Source organism: Manacus candei, unplaced genomic scaffold, assembly GCF_025592945.1.
Source record: "Manacus candei isolate 608988 ecotype Guabito, Panama unplaced genomic scaffold, ASM2559294v1 h1tg000035l, whole genome shotgun sequence".
Lineage (NCBI taxonomy): Eukaryota > Metazoa > Chordata > Aves > Passeriformes > Pipridae > Manacus > Manacus candei.
The window spans coordinates 8065137-8089787 of record NW_026138083.1 but is presented as its reverse complement, the minus strand read 5'-3'; the positions used below and the strand labels follow the sequence as shown (position 1 = coordinate 8089787).

General features: G+C 42.8%; 2 long non-coding RNA genes across 2 annotated transcripts in view; one reads left to right on the top strand and one right to left on the bottom strand.

Moving 5' to 3' along the window:
* LOC127473279 (uncharacterized) overlaps positions 1-24651 on the bottom strand; it is a 65874-nt gene that overhangs the window by 10693 nt on the left and 30530 nt on the right. Inside the window, exon 2 of the long non-coding RNA XR_007905345.1 lies at positions 23958-24089. This is a non-coding gene — a long non-coding RNA (uncharacterized LOC127473279). The remainder of the gene's footprint in view (positions 1-23957; positions 24090-24651) is intronic.
* On the top strand, positions 1652-21317 carry LOC127473281 (uncharacterized). The gene is made up of 2 exons (XR_007905347.1): positions 1652-1923; positions 19191-21317. It is a non-coding gene; the product is annotated as an uncharacterized LOC127473281 (long non-coding RNA).

Sequence of the window (24651 nt, the reverse complement as noted above, 5' to 3'; positions counted from 1 at the left end):
GGATTAGAAGCAACTGTTAATCCCCCCAAAATAAAGCTAACACTTAAAAATAGTATAAAGTACGTCATAACAATTCCTGCTTGGCTTCTATCCAAGACCTTTGGCCTGAAAAACCATCGTTGTAATTTCAACTACAAGAACATAAAACCTTAACAAACCCACCCCTTTCTACCCCTCAAAGCCCCTCAACAACACATTTTTGTTATCCAATTGAACTACTTCTCCAACCACTAAACAAACCCTAAATCAATGTCAACCATCACTACAACTAAAACAAGCCCCAATAATAATCACTATGCCTAAAACAGCCTTAGTCCTTGTAGCTTACAATAAAGCATAACACTGAAGATGTTAAGACGGCTATTGCACATACCCAAGGACAAAAAAGACTTAGTCCTAACCTTACAGTTAGTTCTTGCCAAATATATACATGCAAGTATCCGCATCCCAGTGAAAATGCCCTCAGCACCTTAAAAAGACAGCAGGAGCAGGCATCAGGCACACCACTCCAATTGTAGCCCAAAACGCCTTGCCTAGCCACGCCCCCACGGGTTTTCAGCAGTAATCAATATTAAGCAATAAGTGTAAACTTGACTTAGTTAAAGCAACCTACTAGGGTTGGTAAATCTTGTGCCAGCCACCGCGGTCACACAAGAAACCCAAATTAACTTTATACGGCGTAAAGAGTGGTTTTCCACTATCACTACAACTAAGACTGAAATGTAACCAAGCTGTTATAAGCACAAGATACATCTAACACTCCCATAGAAATGATCTTAGCTTCATGATCAACAAAACTCCACGAAAGCCAGGACACAAACTGGGATTAGATACCCCACTATGCCTGGCCCTAAATCCTGATGCTTTCACCACTTAAGCATCTGCCTGAGAACTACGAGCACAAACGCTTAAAACTCTAAGGACTTGGCGGTGCTCCAAACCCACCTAGAGGAGACTGTTCTATAACCGATAACCCACGATACACCCAACCATCCCTTGCCAAATCAGCCTATATACCGCCGTCGTCAGCCCACCCCTAAACTGAGGGTTTAACAGTGGGCACAACAGCAACATCCCACTAGTAAGACAGGTCAAGGTATAGCTCATGAGATGGTAGAAATGGGCTACATTTTCTAACATAGAATACCTCACGACAAGGAGTGTGAAATCACCCCTAAAAGGCGGATTTAGCAGTAAAGCAGGATAATAATGCCTCCTTTAAGCTGGCTCTGGAGCACGTACATACCGCCCGTCACCTTCCTCACAAGCTATAATTAATTCTATTTATAATAAACCCCTAAGCTAGAGATGAGGCAAGTCGTAACAAGGTAAGTGTACCGGAAGGTGCACTTAGTCTACCAAGGCGTAGCTATAACTAAAGCATTCAGCTTACACCTGAAAGATATCTGCCCCATATCAGATCGCCTTGAAGCCTAACTCTAGCTCTTCTACCAGATTACATATAAACCAAGTTAATACCACCTATTAAATCAAAACATTCTCTTACTCAACCTAGTATAGGCGATAGAAAGGTAAACTCAAGACGCAATAGAGATCATGTACCGTAAGGGAAGGATGAAATAGTAATGACAAACCAAGCAATAAATAGCAAAGACCAACCCTTGTACCTTTTGCATCATGATTTAGCGAGAAACTACCCAAGCAAAACGCCAATTTAAGCTTGCCTCCCCGAAACCCAAGCGAGCTACTCACGAGCAGCTATCTATTGAGCAAACCCGTCTCTGTTGCAAAAGAGTGGGAAGACTCGTTAGTAGAGGTGAAAAGTCAATCGAGCTGGGTGATAGCTGGTTGCCTGTGAAATGAATCTTAGTTCCCTCTTAATTCACCTCCCAGGACTACACTCAACCCACATGAAGCGAATTAAGGGCTATTTAAAGGAGGTACAGCTCCTTTAAAAAAAGAGTACACTCTCCCCTAGCGGATAAATTCAATTACTACTTAACTGTGGGCCTTCAAGCAGCCACCATTAAAGAATGCGTCAAAGCTCCTCTCCCAAAAAAATCCAAACTCCCTTATGACTCCCTCTTCCCCAATAGGCCAACTTATATTAAATAAGAGAATTTATGCTAAAATAAGTAACTAGGGATCCCCTCTATGGCGCAAGCTTACATTACAACATTATTAACAATCCACAGGATATTTTCTAACCTTAACAAGACCTTATACCCAAAACTCTGTTAACCCACCTATGGAGCGCCCCCAAAGACGATTAAAATCTGTAAAAGGAACTAGGCAAATCCAAGGCCCGACTGTTTACCAAAAACATAGCCTTTAGCAAACCAAGTATTAAAGGTGAAGCCTGCCCAGTGACAATACGTTCAACGACCGCGGTATCCTAACCGTGCAAAGGTAGCGCAATCAATTGTCCCATAAATCGGGACTTGTATGAATGGCTTAACGAGGTCTTAGCTGTCTCCTACAGATAATCAGTGAAATTGATCTCCCTGTGCAAAAGCAGGAATATCCCCATAAGACAAGAAGACCCTGTGGAACTTTAAAATCTGCTACCACTCCCATAAACAATACTCACCTACAGGGCCCACTCCCCGGGATTTTGCTGGTGTGCATTTTTTGGTTGGGGCGACCTTGGAGACAAACTCAACCTCCAAATACCAGACAATCCATCTTAACCAAGAACTACCCATCAACGTGCTAATAGCAACCAGACCCAATATAATTGAGTAATGAACCTAGCTACCCCAGGGATAACAGCGCAATCTCCTTCAAGAGCCCACATCGACAAGGAGGTTTACGACCTCGATGTTGGATCAGGACATCCTAGTGGTGCAACCGCTACCAAGGGTTCGTTTGTTCAACGATTAACAGTCCTACGTGATCTGAGTTCAGACCGGAGTAATCCAGGTCGGTTTCTATCTATGTTATAACTCCTTCTAGTACGAAAGGACCGAAGAAGTAAGGCCTATACCACAAGCACGCCTTCGCACCCAGTAATGAACCCAACTAAATTACTAAGAGCTTCACCACAACTCCCTCCTAGAAAAGGACCGCTAGCGTGGCAGAGCTTGGCAAATGCAGAAGGCTTAAGTCCTTTACCCAGAGGTTCAAATCCTCTCCCTAGCTCCGACACAAATCACATGACAATTCACTTAACCCTCACTTACCTTATTATATCAATATCCTATGTTCTCTCCATCCTCATCGCCGTAGCATTTCTTACCCTAGTTGAACGTAAGATTCTAAGTTACATGCAAGCCCGGAAAGGCCCTAATATTGTAGGACCATTTGGTCTCTTACAACCTATAGCAGATGGAGTGAAGCTATTTATCAAAGAACCTATTCGTCCATCAACTTCATCCCCCTATCTATTTATATCTACCCCTATATTAGCCCTTCTCCTAGCAATTACAATCTGAACACCACTTCCCCTACCCTTTCCCCTTACCGACCTAAACTTTGGCATACTCTTCCTTCTAGCCCTATCTAGCCTGGCAGTCTATTCAATTCTATGATCAGGATGAGCCTCCAACTCAAAATATGCCTTAATCGGTGCCCTCCGAGCAGTCACACAGACTATCTCTTACGAAGTTACCCTGGCCATTATTCTCCTATCCGTAATTATCCTTAGTGGTAACTACACCCTCAATACCCTAGCTACAACTCAAGAACCTCTCTACCTCATTTTCTCCTCCTGACCCCTAGCAATAATATGATATATCTCCACTCTTGCCGAAACAAACCGTGCTCCATTTGACCTGACAGAAGGAGAATCTGAACTAGTCTCAGGGTTCAACGTAGAAGATGCCGCAGGGCCATTCGCCTTATTTTTTCTCGCCGAATATGCTAACATTATACTAATAAACGCACTCACAACCATTCTATTCCTAAACCCCAGCTCACTTAATCTCCCTCAGGAACTCATTCCCCCTACTCTAGCTACAAAAACCCTCCTCCTTTCCGCAGGATTCTTATGAATCCACGCCTCTTACCCTCGATTCCGATATGATCAACTCATACATTTGCTCTGAAAAAACTTCTTACCCCTAACATTAGCCTTATGCCTATGGCATACCAGCCTTCCTATCTCCTATGCAGGCCTACCCCCCTACCTAAGACACTCAAGGAAATGTGCCTGAATCCAAAAGGGTTACTATGATAAAGTAAACATAGAGGTATACCAATCCTCTCATTTCCTAATTTTAGAAATGTAGGAATCGAACCTACACTAAAGGAATCAAAATCCTCTATACTCCCTCTATATTATTTTCTAGTAAGGTCAGCTAATTAAGCTATCGGGCCCATACCCCGAAAATGATGGTTTAACTCCTTCCCTTACTAATGAATCCCCAAGCTAAACTAATCTCCACAATAAGCCTGCTCTTAGGAACCTCAATCACAATTTCAAGTAACCACTGAATAATAGCATGAGTTGGCTTAGAAATTAACACTTTAGCTATTCTTCCATTAATCTCTAAAAGCCACCATCCACGAGCCATTGAAGCCTCTACTAAATACTTTCTAACCCAGGCAGCCGCATCTACGCTACTTCTATTCTCCAGCATGACCAATGCATGATTCTCTGGCCAATGAGACATCACCCAACTAACCCACCCCATATCATGCATACTACTAACTATTGCAATCTCAATTAAACTAGGCTTAGTCCCATTTCATTTCTGATTTCCAGAAGTTCTTCAAGGTTCAACTATGACAACATGCCTCCTACTAGCCACAGTCATAAAATTTCCACCAACCACACTATTCTACCTAACATCCCCTTCACTCAACCCAACTCTCCTATCTTCAATAGCTATTGCTTCCGCTGCCCTAGGTGGCTGAATAGGACTTAACCAAACCCAAACTCGCAAAATTTTAGCTTTCTCATCCATCGCACACCTAGGATGAATAGCCATTATTCTCAACTACAACCCCAATCTAACTTTAATTACGTTCTATCTCTACACTGTAACAACTTCTGCCATCTTCCTCATCCTTAACACAACCAATACCCTAAAACTATCCCCTGTTATATCCACATGAACCAAAATCCCATCACTCACCACAATCCTCATGCTCACCCTCCTCTCCCTCGCAGGTCTTCCTCCCCTAACAGGATTCCTACCCAAGTGGTTAATTATTCAAGAGCTCACAAAACAAGAACTAACAGTATTACGCACAGCTATTAGCCTACTCTCTTTACTTGGACTTTTCTTCTACCTACGACTGGCCTACTGTGCAACCATCACACTACCCCCAAACTTCACCAACTACATAAAACAGTGACAAACTAACAAACCAACTAACACCATAACCACAACCTTTACCTCCCTATCAATTATGCTCCTGCCACTATCTCCCATAGTACTCGCAATCCCCTAGAAACTTAGGTTATTTAAACCGAAGGCCTTCAAAGCCTTAAACAAGGGCTAATCCCTCGTAGTTTCTGTTAAGGTACACAGGACACTAACCTGCATCTCCTGAATGCAACTCAGATGCTTTAATTAAGCTAGAACCTCCCCCTAGACAGATGGGCTTTGATCCCATAAAATTTTAGTTAACAGCTAAATGCCCTAACCAACAGGCTTCTGTCTACTAGATCCCGGCACATGTTTAATGCACATCAATGAGCTTGCAACTCAACATGAATTTCACTACAGAATCGATAAGAAGAGGAATTAAACCTCTGTAAAAAGGACTACAGCCTAACGCTTCTACACTCAGCCATCTTACCTATGACTTTCATCAACCGTTGACTATTCTCCACTAACCACAAAGATATCGGCACACTTTACCTTATTTTTGGTGCATGAGCTGGTATAATCGGCACAGCCCTTAGTCTCCTCATTCGAGCAGAACTAGGGCAGCCAGGCACCCTTCTAGGCGATGACCAAATTTACAATGTAATCGTCACCGCACATGCCTTCGTTATGATTTTCTTTATAGTAATGTCTATTATAATCGGAGGATTTGGCAACTGATTAGTACCTCTAATAATTGGTGCCCCCGACATAGCATTTCCACGAATAAATAACATGAGCTTCTGATTACTTCCCCCATCTTTCCTACTTCTCCTAGCATCTTCTACAGTAGAAGCCGGAGTCGGAACAGGATGAACAGTATACCCACCCTTAGCAGGAAATCTAGCCCACGCTGGTGCATCAGTAGACCTTGCTATCTTCTCCCTTCACCTGGCAGGTGTCTCATCCATCCTTGGAGCAATCAACTTTATTACCACAGCAATCAATAGAAAACCACCTGCTCTCTCACAATACCAGACCCCTCTATTCGTCTGATGTGTCCTAATTACTGCAGTCCTACTTCTCCTCTCCCTACCAGTCCTCGCTGCTGGCATTACAATGCTTCTAACAGATCGAAACCTAAACACTACATTCTTTGACCCCGCAGGAGGCGGAGATCCAATTTTATATCAACACTTATTCTGATTTTTTGGCCATCCGGAGGTCTACATCCTTATCCTGCCAGGATTCGGAATTATTTCCCATGTTGTAGCCTATTACGCCGGTAAAAAAGAGCCCTTTGGCTACATAGGCATAGTCTGAGCCATACTATCCATTGGCTTCCTAGGCTTTATCGTATGAACTCACCACATATTTACAGTTGGTATGGACGTAGACACCCGAGCTTACTTCACATCCGCCACCATAATCATTGCAATCCCCACTGGTATCAAAGTCTTCAGCTGATTAGCAACCCTACATGGTGGAACAATCAAATGAGACCCACCCATACTATGAGCCCTAGGCTTTATTTTCCTCTTCACCATTGGTGGACTAACAGGCATCGTCCTTGCCAACTCCTCCCTAGACATTGCCCTGCACGACACCTACTACGTAGTTGCACACTTCCACTATGTACTGTCTATGGGGGCAGTATTCGCCATTCTAACTGGCTTCACACATTGATTCCCACTGTTCACCGGCTACACCCTTCACTCCACATGAGCTAAGGCCCACTTTGGAGTAATATTCTTTGGAGTCAACCTAACATTTTTCCCACAACATTTCCTAGGCCTAGCTGGTATACCACGACGATACTCAGATTACCCAGATGCTTATACCCTATGAAATACCCTATCCTCCATCGGCTCCCTCATCTCCATAGTAGCTGTAATTATACTAATGTTCATTATCTGAGAAGCCTTCGCATCCAAACGGAAAGTAGTACAACCAGAACTTACCTCTACAAACATCGAATGAATTCACGGCTGCCCTCCTCCCTATCATCCCTTTGAAGAACCAGCTTTTGTCCAAGTACAAGAAAGGAAGGAATCGAACCCTCATAAGCTGGTTTCAAGCCAACCGCATCAAACCACTCATGCTTCTTTCTTATGGGTTGTTAGTAAAATCATTACATAGCCTTGTCAAGACTAAATCACAGGTGAAAACCCAGTACATCCCATTCCAACTCCATGGCCAACCACTCTCAATTTGGTTTTCAAGACGCTTCATCCCCTATTATAGAAGAACTTATTGAATTTCACGACCACGTCTTAATAGTCGCTCTAGCCATTTGTAGCCTAGTCCTGTATTTACTAGCTCTTATACTTATAGAAAAACTATCCTCTAATACCGTCGATGCACAAGAAGTAGAACTTGTCTGAACAATCCTACCCGCCATTGTCCTAATCATGTTAGCCCTCCCATCCCTTCAAATCCTCTACATGATAGACGAAATCGATGAGTCTGACCTCACCCTCAAAGCCATTGGCCACCAATGATACTGATCCTATGAATACACAGACTTTAAAGACTTATCTTTTGACTCTTACATACTACCAACTATGGATCTACCACTCGGCCATTTCCGCCTCCTAGAAGTTGATAACCTCATCGTCATTCCAATAGAATCCCCGATTCGAATTATTGTTACAGTTGATGACGTTCTCCACTCCTGAGCTGTTCCTAGCCTTGGTGTAAAAACCGATGCAATTCCAGGGCGACTAAACCAAACTTCCTTTATCACAACCCGCCCTGGAGTCTTCTACGGTCAGTGCTCAGAAATCTGTGGAGCCAACCACAGCTTCATACCTATTGTAGTAGAATCAGCCCCTCTAACACACTTCGAAAACTGATCTTCACTTCTAACATCCTAATCATTAAGAAGCTATGAACCAGCACTAGCCTTTTAAGCTAGAGAAAGAGGATTATTCATCCTCCTTAATGACATGCCCCAACTAAACCCCGCACCTTGACTTTTTATTATACTTACTTCATGACTCACTTTTTCTCTTATCCTGCAGCCCAAACTCCTACTATTTATCCCAACCAACCCTCCCTCCAACAAAACACTACTCACTACAAAACCCCACTCCTGAAACTGACCATGAACCTAAGCTTCTTTGATCAATTCATAAGCCCAACCCTCCTCGGAATCCCTCTCATCCTCGTCTCACTGTTATTTCCAACCCTATTACTTCCTTCTCCTGGCAATCGATGAATTACAAATCGTCTCTCAACTCTTCAACTCTGATTCCTCCACTTAATCACAAAACAACTAATAACCCCATTAAACAAAAAAGGCCATAAATGAGCCCTAATCCTATCATCACTCATAATTATACTTCTAGCTATTAACCTATTAGGCCTCCTACCTTACACATTCACACCTACCACCCAACTATCAATAAACCTAGCCCTCACCTTCCCTCTATGACTTGCCACCCTGCTAACAGGCCTACGAAACCAACCCTCAGCTTCTCTTGGACACCTTCTACCAGAAGGCACCCCAACACCTCTAATTCCTGCTCTCATCATAATTGAAACAACAAGCCTTCTCATTCGTCCTCTGGCCTTAGGAGTTCGCCTCACAGCCAACCTCACAGCTGGACACCTACTCATCCAACTCATTTCAACAGCCACTACCGTCCTCCTTCCCATCATGCCCACCGTGTCTCTTCTAACTATAACTATTCTACTCCTCTTGACAATTCTAGAAGTAACCGTAGCAATAATCCAAGCATATGTCTTTGTACTTCTTCTAAGCCTTTACTTACAAGAAAACATTTAACCCTTAATGACACACCAAGCCCACTCATTTCACATAGTAGATCCAAGCCCTTGACCCATTTTTGGAGCAGCGGCCGCCCTCCTCACCACCTCTGGACTAGCCATATGATTTCACCACAGCTCTATCCAACTCTTACTCCTAGGCCTACTCTCTATAGTCCTAGTGATACTCCAATGATGACGTGACATCGTACGAGAAAGCACATTCCAAGGCCACCATACCCCCACAGTCCAAAAGGGCTTACATTACGGAATAATTCTATTTATTACATCCGAAGCATTCTTCTTCCTAGGATTCTTCTGAGCATTCTTCCACTCCAGCTTAGTTCCCACCCCAGAACTCGGAGGGCAATGACCTCCTATAGGGATCAAACCTCTAAACCCAATAGAAGTCCCCCTACTAAACACTGCTATCCTCCTAGCCTCAGGAGTCACTGTTACATGAGCACATCACAGCATTACAGAGGGCAATCGGAACCAAGCTACCCAAGCCCTACTTATAACCGTCCTATTAGGATTCTACTTTACAGCACTTCAAGCAATAGAATATTATGAAGCTCCATTCTCAATTGCCAACGGAGTCTATGGATCAACCTTTTTTGTCGCCACAGGATTTCATGGTCTCCACGTAATCATTGGATCCTCCTTCCTCTTGATTTGCCTCCTCTGCCTCGTAAAATTCCACTTCACATCCAACCACCACTTTGGCTTTGAAGCAGCGGCCTGATACTGACATTTTGTTGGCATTATCTGACTGTTCCTCTACATAACAATCTATTGATGAGGATCTTGCCCTTCTAGTATATTAATTACAATTGACTTCCAATCTCTAAAATCTGGATCAAAACCAGAGAAAGGCAATTAACATAATCCTCTTTATATTCACAATTTCCCTATCACTATGTATTATCCTAACTTCACTAAACCTTTGATTAGCTCAAATAAGTCCAGATTCAGAAAAATTATCCCCATACGAATGTGGCTTTGACCCACTGGGCTCTGCCCGCCTCCCATTTTCAATCCGATTCTTCCTTGTCGCAATCTTATTCCTCTTGTTCGACCTAGAAATTACCCTCCTACTGCCCCTCCCCATGGGCTACTCAACTCCTCTCCCCTCTCACTACCCTAACATGAACCTCCGCAGTCATTCTCCTCCTCGCACTAGGGCTAATTTATGAATGAATTCAAGGGGGCTTAGAATGAGCAGAATAACTTCAGAAAGTTAGTCTAGCAAAGACAGTTGATTTCGGCTCAACAAACCACAGTCCTACCCCGTGACTTTCTCAATGACCTTTCTGCATCTAAGCTTCTACTCTGCCTTCACCCTAAGTAGTCTAGGACTAGCCTTTCACCGAATACACCTAATTTCTGCCCTGTTATGCTCAGAAAGTATAATACTATCAATATACATTGCCCTCTCTATGTGACCTATTCAAACCCAGACAACATCCCCCACCTTAATACCCATTCTTATGTTAGCGTTCTCAGTCTGTGAAGCAGGCGTTGGTCTAGCAGTCCTAGTAGCTTCCACCCGAACTCACGGATCAGATCATTTACACAATCTAAACCTTCTACAATGTTAAAAATTATTCTTCCCACAATCATATTACTCCCCATAACCCTCTTATCTCCTCCAAAATTTCTATGACTCAATGTCACCTCGCACAGTCTCTTAATTGCAACCGCTAGCTTACAATGACTTCCTTCAACCTATTACCCTAGCAAAAACCTATCACCATGACTTGGAACCGATCAAATTTCATCCCCCTTATTAGTTCTATCTTGTTGACTTCTACCTCTTATAATTCTGGCAAACCAAAATCACCTTCAACAAGAACCTCCCACACGAAAATATATTTTTACCATAACCATAATCCTCACCCAACCATTCATTATCTTGGCCTTCTCAGCCTTAGAACTGATATTATTTTATATCGCATTCGAAGCTACCCTAATCCCTACCCTAATTCTAATCACACGATGAGGTAGCCAACCAGAACGTTTAAGTGCTGGAATCTACCTCTTATTTTATACACTAATTAGTTCTCTTCCCCTACTAGTAGTAATCCTCTATCTTCACACTCAAACAGGAACTATACACATCACTATAATAAAACTTTCACACTCACCTCTTACAAACTCCTGAACAGGCCTCATATCAAGTCTAGCTCTATTGCTCGCTTTCATAGTGAAAGCTCCCCTTTACGGTCTACATCTGTGACTCCCAAAAGCCCACGTAGAGGCACCAATCGCAGAGTCTATACTCCTAGCTGCGCTCCTCCTCAAACTTGGGGGATACGGCATTATACGTACCTCAATAATTACAAACTCCCTATTAGACTACCTCTACTACCCATTTTTAACCCTAGCCTTATGAGGGGCACTAATGACAAGCTCCATCTGCCTACGCCAAATCGACCTTAAGTCATTAATCGCCTACTCCTCAGTAAGCCACATAGGTCTAGTCATTGCCGCAACAATAATCCAAACCCACTGATCCTTTTCAGGGGCCATAATCCTAATGATTTCACATGGACTTACCTCTTCCATGCTATTTTGCCTAGCCAATACAAACTATGAACGCATACATAGTCGTACTCTCCTTCTAACACGAGGCCTACAACCCCTTTTACCTCTAACAGGAGTCTGATGGCTCCTAGCCAACCTAACAAACATAGCCCTTCCTCCTACTACTAACCTGATAGCTGAATTAACTATCATAATTGCGCTCTTCAACTGATCCACCTTCACCATTATCCTAACCGGAGCCGCAACTCTACTAACTGCAGCCTATGCCCTCTACATACTCCTTATAACCCAACGAGGTCCAACTCCAACCTATATTACAACCACCCAAAATTCAAATACACGAGAACATCTCCTTATAACACTTCATATCCTACCCTCCCTCCTCCTCATCCTAAAACCAGAGCTAATCTCAGGAATTCCCACATGCAAGCAATGTTTTAAACCAAACATTAGACTGTGATCCTAACAATAGAAGTTAAACTCTTCTTGCCTGCCGAGGGGAGGTTTAACCAACAAGAACTGCTAACTCTTGCATCTGAGCCTAAGACCTCAGCCCCCTTACTTTTAAAGGATAATAGCAATCCACTGGTCTTAGGAGCCATTCATCTTGGTGCAAGTCCAAGTAAAAGTAATGGACTACCCATTAATCCTCAACACCTCTATATTCTTGACCCTGGCTACCCTCTCTATACCCATCTTACTCCCCCTCCTATCCAAAAACTATCTAAACTCTCCAACAACCATCATACACACTGTTAAAACTTCCTTCATAGTCAGTTTAATTCCCATAATCCTCTCCATCTACCTAAATATGGAAAATACCACTTTCTATTGAGAATGAAAATTTATTGCGAACTTCAAAATCCCTTTTAGCCTTAAAATAGACCAATACTCCTTAACGTTTTTTCCTATTGCACTATTCGTAACATGATCTATTCTTCAATTTACAACATGATATATAGCCTCAGAACCCCACACCACAAAATTCTCTCTTTACCTTCTAATCTTTCTCGTTGCAATACTCACCTTAATCATCGCTAATAACATATTCCTCTTATTTATCGGCTGAGAGGGAGTCGGAATTATGTCCTTCCTCCTGATTGGATGGTGACACGGTCGAGCAGAAGCCAACACCGCTGCACTTCAAGCCGTACTTTACAACCGTATCGGGGATATTGGACTAATCCTCTGCATAGCATGACTAGCATCCTCAATAAACACCTGAGAAATTCAACAGCAATCCTCCCCAAACCCAAAACCCTTCTCCCTCTCTTAGGGCTCATCCTAGCCGCCACAGGTAAATCCGCCCAATTTGGCCTACACCCATGACTCCCAGCAGCTATAGAAGGACCAACCCCTGTATCTGCCCTACTCCATTCCAGCACAATAGTAGTTGCCGGAATCTTCTTACTTATTCGCACTCACCACATATTATGTAACAACCAAATTGCCCTAACTATGTGCCTTTGTATAGGTGCCCTATCCACCCTATTTGCCGCTACATGCGCTCTTACCCAAAACGACATCAAAAAAATTATTGCCTTCTCTACATCCAGCCAACTAGGACTAATAATAGTCACTATTGGCCTAAATCTACCCCAACTAGCCTTCCTACACATCTCTACACATGCATTCTTTAAAGCCATACTCTTCCTTTGCTCTGGGTCTATCATTCACAGCCTTAACGGTGAACAAGACATTCGAAAAATAGGAGGATTACAGAAACTACTCCCTACAACTACCTCATGCCTGACAATCGGAAATTTAGCTCTCATAGGAACACCATTTTTAGCAGGGTTTTACTCAAAAGATCTCATTATCCAAAGTCTTAACACCTCCTATCTAAACACCTGAGCACTCCTCCTAACCCTCGTAGCTACAGCTTTCACTGCAACTTACAGCCTACGTATAGCCCTACTAGTACAAACTGACTACACCCGGATTCCCTCCATTACTCCCATCAATGAAAACAACCCAGCAGTCACGAACCCAATTACTCGTCTCGCTCTAGGAAGTATTATAGCTGGCCTATTAATTACCTCCTATATCTCCCCTACAAAAACCCCTCCTATAACTATACCACTGGTCACAAAAACCACTGCTATCATTATTACAACATTAGGCATCATTCTGGCATTAGAACTATCAAAACTCACACATACCTTCTCTGCCCCCAAACAAAATACCACTATAAACTTCTCCAGCACTCTAGGATATTTTAATCCCCTTATACACCGCCTCAGCTCTACTAAACTCCTAAACAACGGCCAGAACATTGCATCCCATTTAATCGACCTATCCTGATATAAAAAAATAGGCCCAGAAGGGCTAGCGACCCTTCAACTCAAAATATCCAAAATCTCAACTACTCTACACTCCGGACTAATCAAAACCTATCTAGGATCCTTCGCTTTATCTATCTTAATTATAATCTTATTTGCACAGAACTAAGAATTAATGGCCCCTAACTTACGAAAACATCGCGCCCTAATAAAAATAATCAACAATTCTTTAATTGACCTCCCAACACCACCAAACATTTCTGCCTGATGAAACTTTGGATCACTTCTTGGCATCTGTCTAACAATCCAAGTCACCACTGGCCTCCTACTAGCAATACATTATACAGCGGATATCACCCTGGCATTCACATCCGTCGCCCATACATGCCGAAATGTTCAATTCGGCTGACTAATCCGAAACCTCCATGCAAACGGCACCTCCTTCTTCTTCATATGCATTTACCTGCACATCGGACGAGGATTCTACTATGGCTCCTACCTATATAAAGAAACCTGAAACACAGGAGTTATTCTCCTCTTAACTCTAATAGCAACTGCCTTCGTAGGATATGTCCTCCCATGAGGCCAAATATCATTCTGAGGCGCTACAGTAATTACTAACCTATTCTCAGCAATTCCTTACATTGGCCAAACACTTGTAGAATGAGCTTGAGGAGGATTCTCAGTCGACAACCCCACACTTACCCGGTTCTTTGCCCTCCACTTCCTCCTCCCATTCCTAATTGCAGGCCTCACCCTCATCCACTTAACTTTCTTACATGAAACAGGCTCAAACAACCCCCTAGGTATTTATTCAGACTGCGACAAAATCCCATTCCACCCCTATTTCTCGATAAAGGATATTCTAGGCCTTTTGTTCCTCCTCATTCCTCTAATAACACTTGCCATATTCTCACCTAACCTCCTAGGAGATCCAGAAAATTTTACACCCGCAAACCCATTAGTAACACCTCCCCACATCAAACCTGAGTGGTACTTCCTATTTGCATATGCTATCCTACGATCAATCCCCAACAAATTAGGAGGAGTCCTAGCCCTAGCCGCCTCCGTCTTAATCCTATTTCTAGCCCCATTCCTCCACATATCAAAACAGCGAACTATAACCTTCCGACCTCTCTCCCAACTTTTATTCTGAATCCTAGTAACAAATCTTTTAATCCTTACATGAATCGGTAGCCAACCGGTCGAACATCCATTTATTATCATCGGACAACTTGCCTCAACTACGTACTTCACAATCATTCTCATCTTATTTCCCATCACCAGCCTCCTAGAAAATAAGATACTCAACCTCTAACTACTCTAATAGTTTATAAAAAACGTTGGTCTTGTAAACCAAAGACTGAAGGCTACCCCCTTCTTAGAGTTTTCCAAAAAATACCCAAACACCCCCCAACTTTCCAATCAACACGTACATCAAGGGGAGGGGCCCCCCCCTCCCTCCCATACCCTACGGTATGTATTACTTTGCATAGCATTCTCCACCACATTAGACATAACATGCATGTAGGAAAATCTGACATAATATTATTGCAAGTCCATCCAAATATTTCATACTATCTCCCATACAATCCAAAACTTGTCATCAACAGACCTAGGCACATTCCCACACAAGGACATAACATGTCATGTTCTAGGAATAATCCCGCTAACCGAACTAAAACCTAAAACCGCTAATTTTCGCATAAAATCCCCCTCAATACGAGGAACGCCACAGGACCTAGAATCCATGGTCCATGGACCACTCACCACTTAACCTTGCTCTATGTACCAACCAAGAAGTGCTGGGTTATTTATTAGTCGTACTCCTCACGAGAAACCAGCAACCCGGCGTTAGTAATGTTTATCATGTCCAGCTTCAGGTGTATTCTTTCCCTCTCCACCAATAACCCACTCTCATAACTTGCTCTTTGTCGCCTCTGGTTCCTCGGTCAGGGCCATAACTTGCTTGATTTTCCTAAACTTGCGCTCCGTTACTAATGGTTGGGGATGCTCGGCCAATTTGGACCTCGTGATCGCGGCATTTTCCCTCTTCTAAACTTTTGGTTTTTTTTTTTTGGGTAGATCTCAATAAGCCCTTCAGAGTGCTCCGCCAGGGGGCTCCCATATATGGTTGACATGTACCCCTTATGGTCGGCGAGCGGTTTTCTCACTTTCGCGTGAAAATTAATGATATGGTTTCCAAGTGTGCTATTCGGTCTCATAATTGATGTACTGATGCACCGTCACGTGCTGTTGGCTTGGTTTTTCCATTACGTCTCTCATCAAGTTGCAGTTTAATTAATGCACGCCAGACATATTTTTTGTCGTCAATTTCACAAAAAATTGCAAAAAATTGCAAAAATTTTGCCATTTTTTGCAATGATCTAGGGACTTTCCCTCTAATCATCAATAATTTTTGTTTTTTAAACTTTTAACAAAAATTTCAAATTTTATAAACTTTCCATTCCCCTAATTTTCCAATTAAAACATTTGTATCATCAATTTGTTAAATTTTTTAATACACTTTAATCTACCCCATCATTTCCCTTTATCATTCATTTGTTAATTGCTTGTTTGTTTGTTTGTTTACACTTTAATCTACCCCATCATTTCCCTTTATCATTCATTTGTTAATTGCTTGTTTGTTTGTTTGTTTACACTTTAATCTACCCCATCATTTCCCTTTATCATTCATTTGTTAATTGCTTGTTTGTTTGTTTGTTTACACTTTAATCTACCCCATCATTTCCCTTTATCATTCATTTGTTAATTGCTTGTTTGTTTGTTTGTTTACACTTTAATCTACCCCATCATTTCCTCTTTTCCCCACCAATTAATCACCCCTACTACTCTAATTAACATCCCGCCCGCATGGGCCTTTAACAGTTAACCCCAAACTTTTTTCCAACCCTTCAGAAAAAAAGGAATCAAACCTTTATCACCAACTCCCAAAGCTGGCATTTTCATTAAACTATTCTCTGAACCACACCACCTTAGACCGCCCGAATCGCCCCACGAGACAACCCTCGTACAAGTTCTAGTACAACAAACAACGTCAGCAACAGACCCCAGCCCGCAATTAAAAATTGACCAACCCCCCAAGAATAAAACATGGCCGCTCCCTCAAAATCCAACCGAACAGATAAAACACCCCCACTATCCACCGTGTTCATCCCCAACCACTCTAACTCAGATAGCCCTACAATAAATACCCCACCCCCCAACACTAAAACTAACCCAGCACCATACCCAACAACCCGCCAGTCCCCTCAAGTTTCAGGAAATGGATCTGCTGCCAATGAGACCGAATACACAAAAACCACCAACATCCCACCTAAATACACCAGAAATAGCACTAATGATACAAAAGACACCCCCAAACTCATTAACCATCCACACCCTACAATAGACGCCAACACTAACCCCACTACTGCATAGTATGGAGAAGGATTAGAAGCAACTGCTAATCCCCCCAAAATAAAGCTAACACTTAAAAATAGTATAAAGTACGTCATAACAATTCCTGCTTGGCTTCTATCCAAGACCTTTGGCCTGAAAAACCATCGTTGTAATTTCAACTACAAGAACATAAAACCTTAACAAACCCACCCCTTTCTACCCCTCAAAGCCCCTCAACAACACATTTTTGTTATCCAATTGAACTACTTCTCCAACCACTAAACAAACCCTAAATCAATGTCAACCATCACTACAACTAAAACAAGCCCCAATAATAATCACTATGCCTAAAACAGCCTTAGTCCTTGTAGCTTACAATAAAGCATAACACTGAAGATGTTAAGACGGCTATTGCACATACCCAAGGACAAAAAAGACTTAGTCCTAACCTTACAGTTAGTTCTTGCCAAATATATACATGCAAGTATCCGCATCCCAGTGAAAATGCCCTCAGCACCTTAAAAAGACAGCAGGAGCAGGCATCAGGCACACCACTCCAATTGTAGCCCAAAACGCCTTGCCTAGCCACGCCCCCACGGGTTTTCAGCAGTAATCAATATTAAGCAATAAGTGTAAACTTGACTTAGTTAAAGCAACCTACTAGGGTTGGTAAATCTTGTGCCAGCCACCGCGGTCACACAAGAAACCCAAATTAACTTTATACGGCGTAAAGAGTGGTTTTCCACTATCACTACAACTAAGACTGAAATGTAACCAAGCTGTTATAAGCACAAGATACATCTAACACTCCCATAGAAATGATCTTAGCTTCATGATCAACAAAACTCCACGAAAGCCAGGACACAAACTGGGATTAGATACCCCACTATGCCTGGCCCTAAATCCTGATGCTTTCACCACTTAAGCATCTGCCTGAGAACTACGAGCACAAACGCTTAAAACTCTAAGGACTTGGCGGTGCTCCAAACCCACCTAGAGGAGACTGTTCTATAACCGATAACCCACGATACACCCAACCATCCCTTGCCAAATCAGCCTATATACCGCCGTCGTCAGCCCACCCCTAAACTGAGGGTTTAACAGTGGGCACAACAGCAACATCCCACTAGTAAGACAGGTCAAGGTATAGCTCATGAGATGGTAGAAATGGGCTACATTTTCTAACATAGAATACCTCACGACAAGGAGTGTGAAATCACCCCTAAAAGGCGGATTTAGCAGTAAAGCAGGATAATAATGCCTCCTTTAAGCTGGCTCTGGAGCACGTACATACCGCCCGTCACCTTCCTCACAAGCTATAATTAATTCTATTTATAATAAACCCCTAAGCTAGAGATGAGGCAAGTCGTAACAAGGTAAGTGTACCGGAAGGTGCACTTAGTCTACCAAGGCGTAGCTATAACTAAAGCATTCAGCTTACACCTGAAAGATATCTGCCCCATATCAGATCGCCTTGAAGCCTAACTCTAGCTCTTCTACCAGATTACATATAAACCAAGTTAATACCACCTATTAAATCAAAACATTCTCTTACTCAACCTAGTATAGGCGATAGAAAGGTAAACTCAAGACGCAATAGAGATCATGTACCGTAAGGGAAGGATGAAATAGTAATGACAAACCAAGCAATAAATAGCAAAGACCAACCCTTGTACCTTTTGCATCATGATTTAGCGAGAAACTACCCAAGCAAAACGCCAATTTAAGCTTGCCTCCCCGAAACCCAAGCGAGCTACTCACGAGCAGCTATCTATTGAGCAAACCCGTCTCTGTTGCAAAAGAGTGGGAAGACTCGTTAGTAGAGGTGAAAAGTCAATCGAGCTGGGTGATAGCTGGTTGCCTGTGAAATGAATCTTAGTTCCCTCTTAATTCACCTCCCAGGACTACACTCAACCCACATGAAGCGAATTAAGGGCTATTTAAAGGAGGTACAGCTCCTTTAAAAAAAGAGTACACTCTCCCCTAGCGGATAAATTCAATTACTACTTAACTGTGGGCCTTCAAGCAGCCACCATTAAAGAATGCGTCAAAGCTCCTCTCCCAAAAAAATCCAAACTCCCTTATGACTCCCTCTTCCCCAATAGGCCAACTTATATTAAATAAGAGAATTTATGCTAAAATAAGTAACTAGGGATCCCCTCTATGGCGCAAGCTTACATTACAACATTATTAACAATCCACAGGATATTTTCTAACCTTAACAAGACCTTATACCCAAAACTCTGTTAACCCACCTATGGAGCGCCCCCAAAGACGATTAAAATCTGTAAAAGGAACTAGGCAAATCCAAGGCCCGACTGTTTACCAAAAACATAGCCTTTAGCAAACCAAGTATTAAAGGTGAAGCCTGCCCAGTGACAATACGTTCAACGACCGCGGTATCCTAACCGTGCAAAGGTAGCGCAATCAATTGTCCCATAAATCGGGACTTGTATGAATGGCTTAACGAGGTCTTAGCTGTCTCCTACAGATAATCAGTGAAATTGATCTCCCTGTGCAAAAGCAGGAATATCCCCATAAGACAAGAAGACCCTGTGGAACTTTAAAATCTGCTACCACTCCCATAAACAATACTCACCTACAGGGCCCACTCCCCGGGATTTTGCTGGTGTGCATTTTTTGGTTGGGGCGACCTTGGAGACAAACTCAACCTCCAAATACCAGACAATCCATCTTAACCAAGAACTACCCATCAACGTGCTAATAGCAACCAGACCCAATATAATTGAGTAATGAACCTAGCTACCCCAGGGATAACAGCGCAATCTCCTTCAAGAGCCCACATCGACAAGGAGGTTTACGACCTCGATGTTGGATCAGGACATCCTAGTGGTGCAACCGCTACCAAGGGTTCGTTTGTTCAACGATTAACAGTCCTACGTGATCTGAGTTCAGACCGGAGTAATCCAGGTCGGTTTCTATCTATGTTATAACTCCTTCTAGTACGAAAGGACCGAAGAAGTAAGGCCTATACCACAAGCACGCCTTCGCACCCAGTAATGAACCCAACTAAATTACTAAGAGCTTCACCACAACTCCCTCCTAGAAAAGGACCGCTAGCGTGGCAGAGCTTGGCAAATGCAGAAGGCTTAAGTCCTTTACCCAGAGGTTCAAATCCTCTCCCTAGCTCCGACACAAATCACATGACAATTCACTTAACCCTCACTTACCTTATTATATCAATATCCTATGTTCTCTCCATCCTCATCGCCGTAGCATTTCTTACCCTAGTTGAACGTAAGATTCTAAGTTACATGCAAGCCCGGAAAGGCCCTAATATTGTAGGACCATTTGGTCTCTTACAACCTATAGCAGATGGAGTGAAGCTATTTATCAAAGAACCTATTCGTCCATCAACTTCATCCCCCTATCTATTTATATCTACCCCTATATTAGCCCTTCTCCTAGCAATTACAATCTGAACACCACTTCCCCTACCCTTTCCCCTTACCGACCTAAACTTTGGCATACTCTTCCTTCTAGCCCTATCTAGCCTGGCAGTCTATTCAATTCTATGATCAGGATGAGCCTCCAACTCAAAATATGCCTTAATCGGTGCCCTCCGAGCAGTCACACAGACTATCTCTTACGAAGTTACCCTGGCCATTATTCTCCTATCCGTAATTATCCTTAGTGGTAACTACACCCTCAATACCCTAGCTACAACTCAAGAACCTCTCTACCTCATTTTCTCCTCCTGACCCCTAGCAATAATATGATATATCTCCACTCTTGCCGAAACAAACCGTGCTCCATTTGACCTGACAGAAGGAGAATCTGAACTAGTCTCAGGGTTCAACGTAGAAGATGCCGCAGGGCCATTCGCCTTATTTTTTCTCGCCGAATATGCTAACATTATACTAATAAACGCACTCACAACCATTCTATTCCTAAACCCCAGCTCACTTAATCTCCCTCAGGAACTCATTCCCCCTACTCTAGCTACAAAAACCCTCCTCCTTTCCGCAGGATTCTTATGAATCCACGCCTCTTACCCTCGATTCCGATATGATCAACTCATACATTTGCTCTGAAAAAACTTCTTACCCCTAACATTAGCCTTATGCCTATGGCATACCAGCCTTCCTATCTCCTATGCAGGCCTACCCCCCTACCTAAGACACTCAAGGAAATGTGCCTGAATCCAAAAGGGTTACTATGATAAAGTAAACATAGAGGTATACCAATCCTCTCATTTCCTAATTTTAGAAATGTAGGAATCGAACCTACACTAAAGGAATCAAAATCCTCTATACTCCCTCTATATTATTTTCTAGTAAGGTCAGCTAATTAAGCTATCGGGCCCATACCCCGAAAATGATGGTTTAACTCCTTCCCTTACTAATGAATCCCCAAGCTAAACTAATCTCCACAATAAGCCTGCTCTTAGGAACCTCAATCACAATTTCAAGTAACCACTGAATAATAGCATGAGTTGGCTTAGAAATTAACACTTTAGCTATTCTTCCATTAATCTCTAAAAGCCACCATCCACGAGCCATTGAAGCCTCTACTAAATACTTTCTAACCCAGGCAGCCGCATCTACGCTACTTCTATTCTCCAGCATGACCAATGCATGATTCTCTGGCCAATGAGACATCACCCAACTAACCCACCCCATATCATGCATACTACTAACTATTGCAATCTCAATTAAACTAGGCTTAGTCCCATTTCATTTCTGATTTCCAGAAGTTCTTCAAGGTTCAACTATGACAACATGCCTCCTACTAGCCACAGTCATAAAATTTCCACCAACCACACTATTCTACCTAACATCCCCTTCACTCAACCCAACTCTCCTATCTTCAATAGCTATTGCTTCCGCTGCCCTAGGTGGCTGAATAGGACTTAACCAAACCCAAACTCGCAAAATTTTAGCTTTCTCATCCATCGCACACCTAGGATGAATAGCCATTATTCTCAACTACAACCCCAATCTAACTTTAATTACGTTCTATCTCTACACTGTAACAACTTCTGCCATCTTCCTCATCCTTAACACAACCAATACCCTAAAACTATCCCCTGTTATATCCACATGAACCAAAATCCCATCACTCACCACAATCCTCATGCTCACCCTCCTCTCCCTCGCAGGTCTTCCTCCCCTAACAGGATTCCTACCCAAGTGGTTAATTATTCAAGAGCTCACAAAACAAGAACTAACAGTATTACGCACAGCTATTAGCCTACTCTCTTTACTTGGACTTTTCTTCTACCTACGACTGGCCTACTGTGCAACCATCACACTACCCCCAAACTTCACCAACTACATAAAACAGTGACAAACTAACAAACCAACTAACACCATAACCACAACCTTTACCTCCCTATCAATTATGCTCCTGCCACTATCTCCCATAGTACTCGCAATCCCCTAGAAACTTAGGTTATTTAAACCGAAGGCCTTCAAAGCCTTAAACAAGGGCTAATCCCTCGTAGTTTCTGTTAAGGTACACAGGACACTAACCTGCATCTCCTGAATGCAACTCAGATGCTTTAATTAAGCTAGAACCTCCCCCTAGACAGATGGGCTTTGATCCCATAAAATTTTAGTTAACAGCTAAATGCCCTAACCAACAGGCTTCTGTCTACTAGATCCCGGCACATGTTTAATGCACATCAATGAGCTTGCAACTCAACATGAATTTCACTACAGAATCGATAAGAAGAGGAATTAAACCTCTGTAAAAAGGACTACAGCCTAACGCTTCTACACTCAGCCATCTTACCTATGACTTTCATCAACCGTTGACTATTCTCCACTAACCACAAAGATATCGGCACACTTTACCTTATTTTTGGTGCATGAGCTGGTATAATCGGCACAGCCCTTAGTCTCCTCATTCGAGCAGAACTAGGGCAGCCAGGCACCCTTCTAGGCGATGACCAAATTTACAATGTAATCGTCACCGCACATGCCTTCGTTATGATTTTCTTTATAGTAATGCCTATTATAATCGGAGGATTTGGCAACTGATTAGTACCTCTAATAATTGGTGCCCCCGACATAGCATTTCCACGAATAAATAACATGAGCTTCTGATTACTTCCCCCATCTTTCCTACTTCTCCTAGCATCTTCTACAGTAGAAGCCGGAGTCGGAACAGGATGAACAGTATACCCACCCTTAGCAGGAAATCTAGCCCACGCTGGTGCATCAGTAGACCTTGCTATCTTCTCCCTTCACCTGGCAGGTGTCTCATCCATCCTTGGAGCAATCAACTTTATTACCACAGCAATCAATAGAAAACCACCTGCTCTCTCACAATACCAGACCCCTCTATTCGTCTGATGTGTCCTAATTACTGCAGTCCTACTTCTCCTCTCCCTACCAGTCCTCGCTGCTGGCATTACAATGCTTCTAACAGATCGAAACCTAAACACTACATTCTTTGACCCCGCAGGAGGCGGAGATCCAATTTTATATCAACACTTATTCTGATTTTTTGGCCATCCGGAGGTCTACATCCTTATCCTGCCAGGATTCGGAATTATTTCCCATGTTGTAGCCTATTACGCCGGTAAAAAAGAGCCCTTTGGCTACATAGGCATAGTCTGAGCCATACTATCCATTGGCTTCCTAGGCTTTATCGTATGAACTCACCACATATTTACAGTTGGTATGGACGTAGACACCCGAGCTTACTTCACATCCGCCACCATAATCATTGCAATCCCCACTGGCATCAAAGTCTTCAGCTGATTAGCAACCCTACATGGTGGAACAATCAAATGAGACCCACCCATACTATGAGCCCTAGGCTTTATTTTCCTCTTCACCATTGGTGGACTAACAGGCATCGTCCTTGCCAACTCCTCCCTAGACATTGCCCTGCACGACACCTACTACGTAGTTGCACACTTCCACTATGTACTGTCTATGGGGGCAGTATTCGCCATTCTAACTGGCTTCACACATTGATTCCCACTGTTCACCGGCTACACCCTTCACTCCACATGAGCTAAGGCCCACTTTGGAGTAATATTCTTTGGAGTCAACCTAACATTTTTCCCACAACATTTCCTAGGCCTAGCTGGTATACCACGACGATACTCAGATTACCCAGATGCTTATACCCTATGAAATACCCTATCCTCCATCGGCTCCCTCATCTCCATAGTAGCTGTAATTATACTAATGTTCATTATCTGAGAAGCCTTCGCATCCAAACGGAAAGTAGTACAACCAGAACTTACCTCTACAAACATCGAATGAATTCACGGCTGCCCTCCTCCCTATCATCCCTTTGAAGAACCAGCTTTTGTCCAAGTACAAGAAAGGAAGGAATCGAACCCTCATAAGCTGGTTTCAAGCCAACCGCATCAAACCACTCATGCTTCTTTCTTATGGGTTGTTAGTAAAATCATTACATAGCCTTGTCAAGACTAAATCACAGGTGAAAAC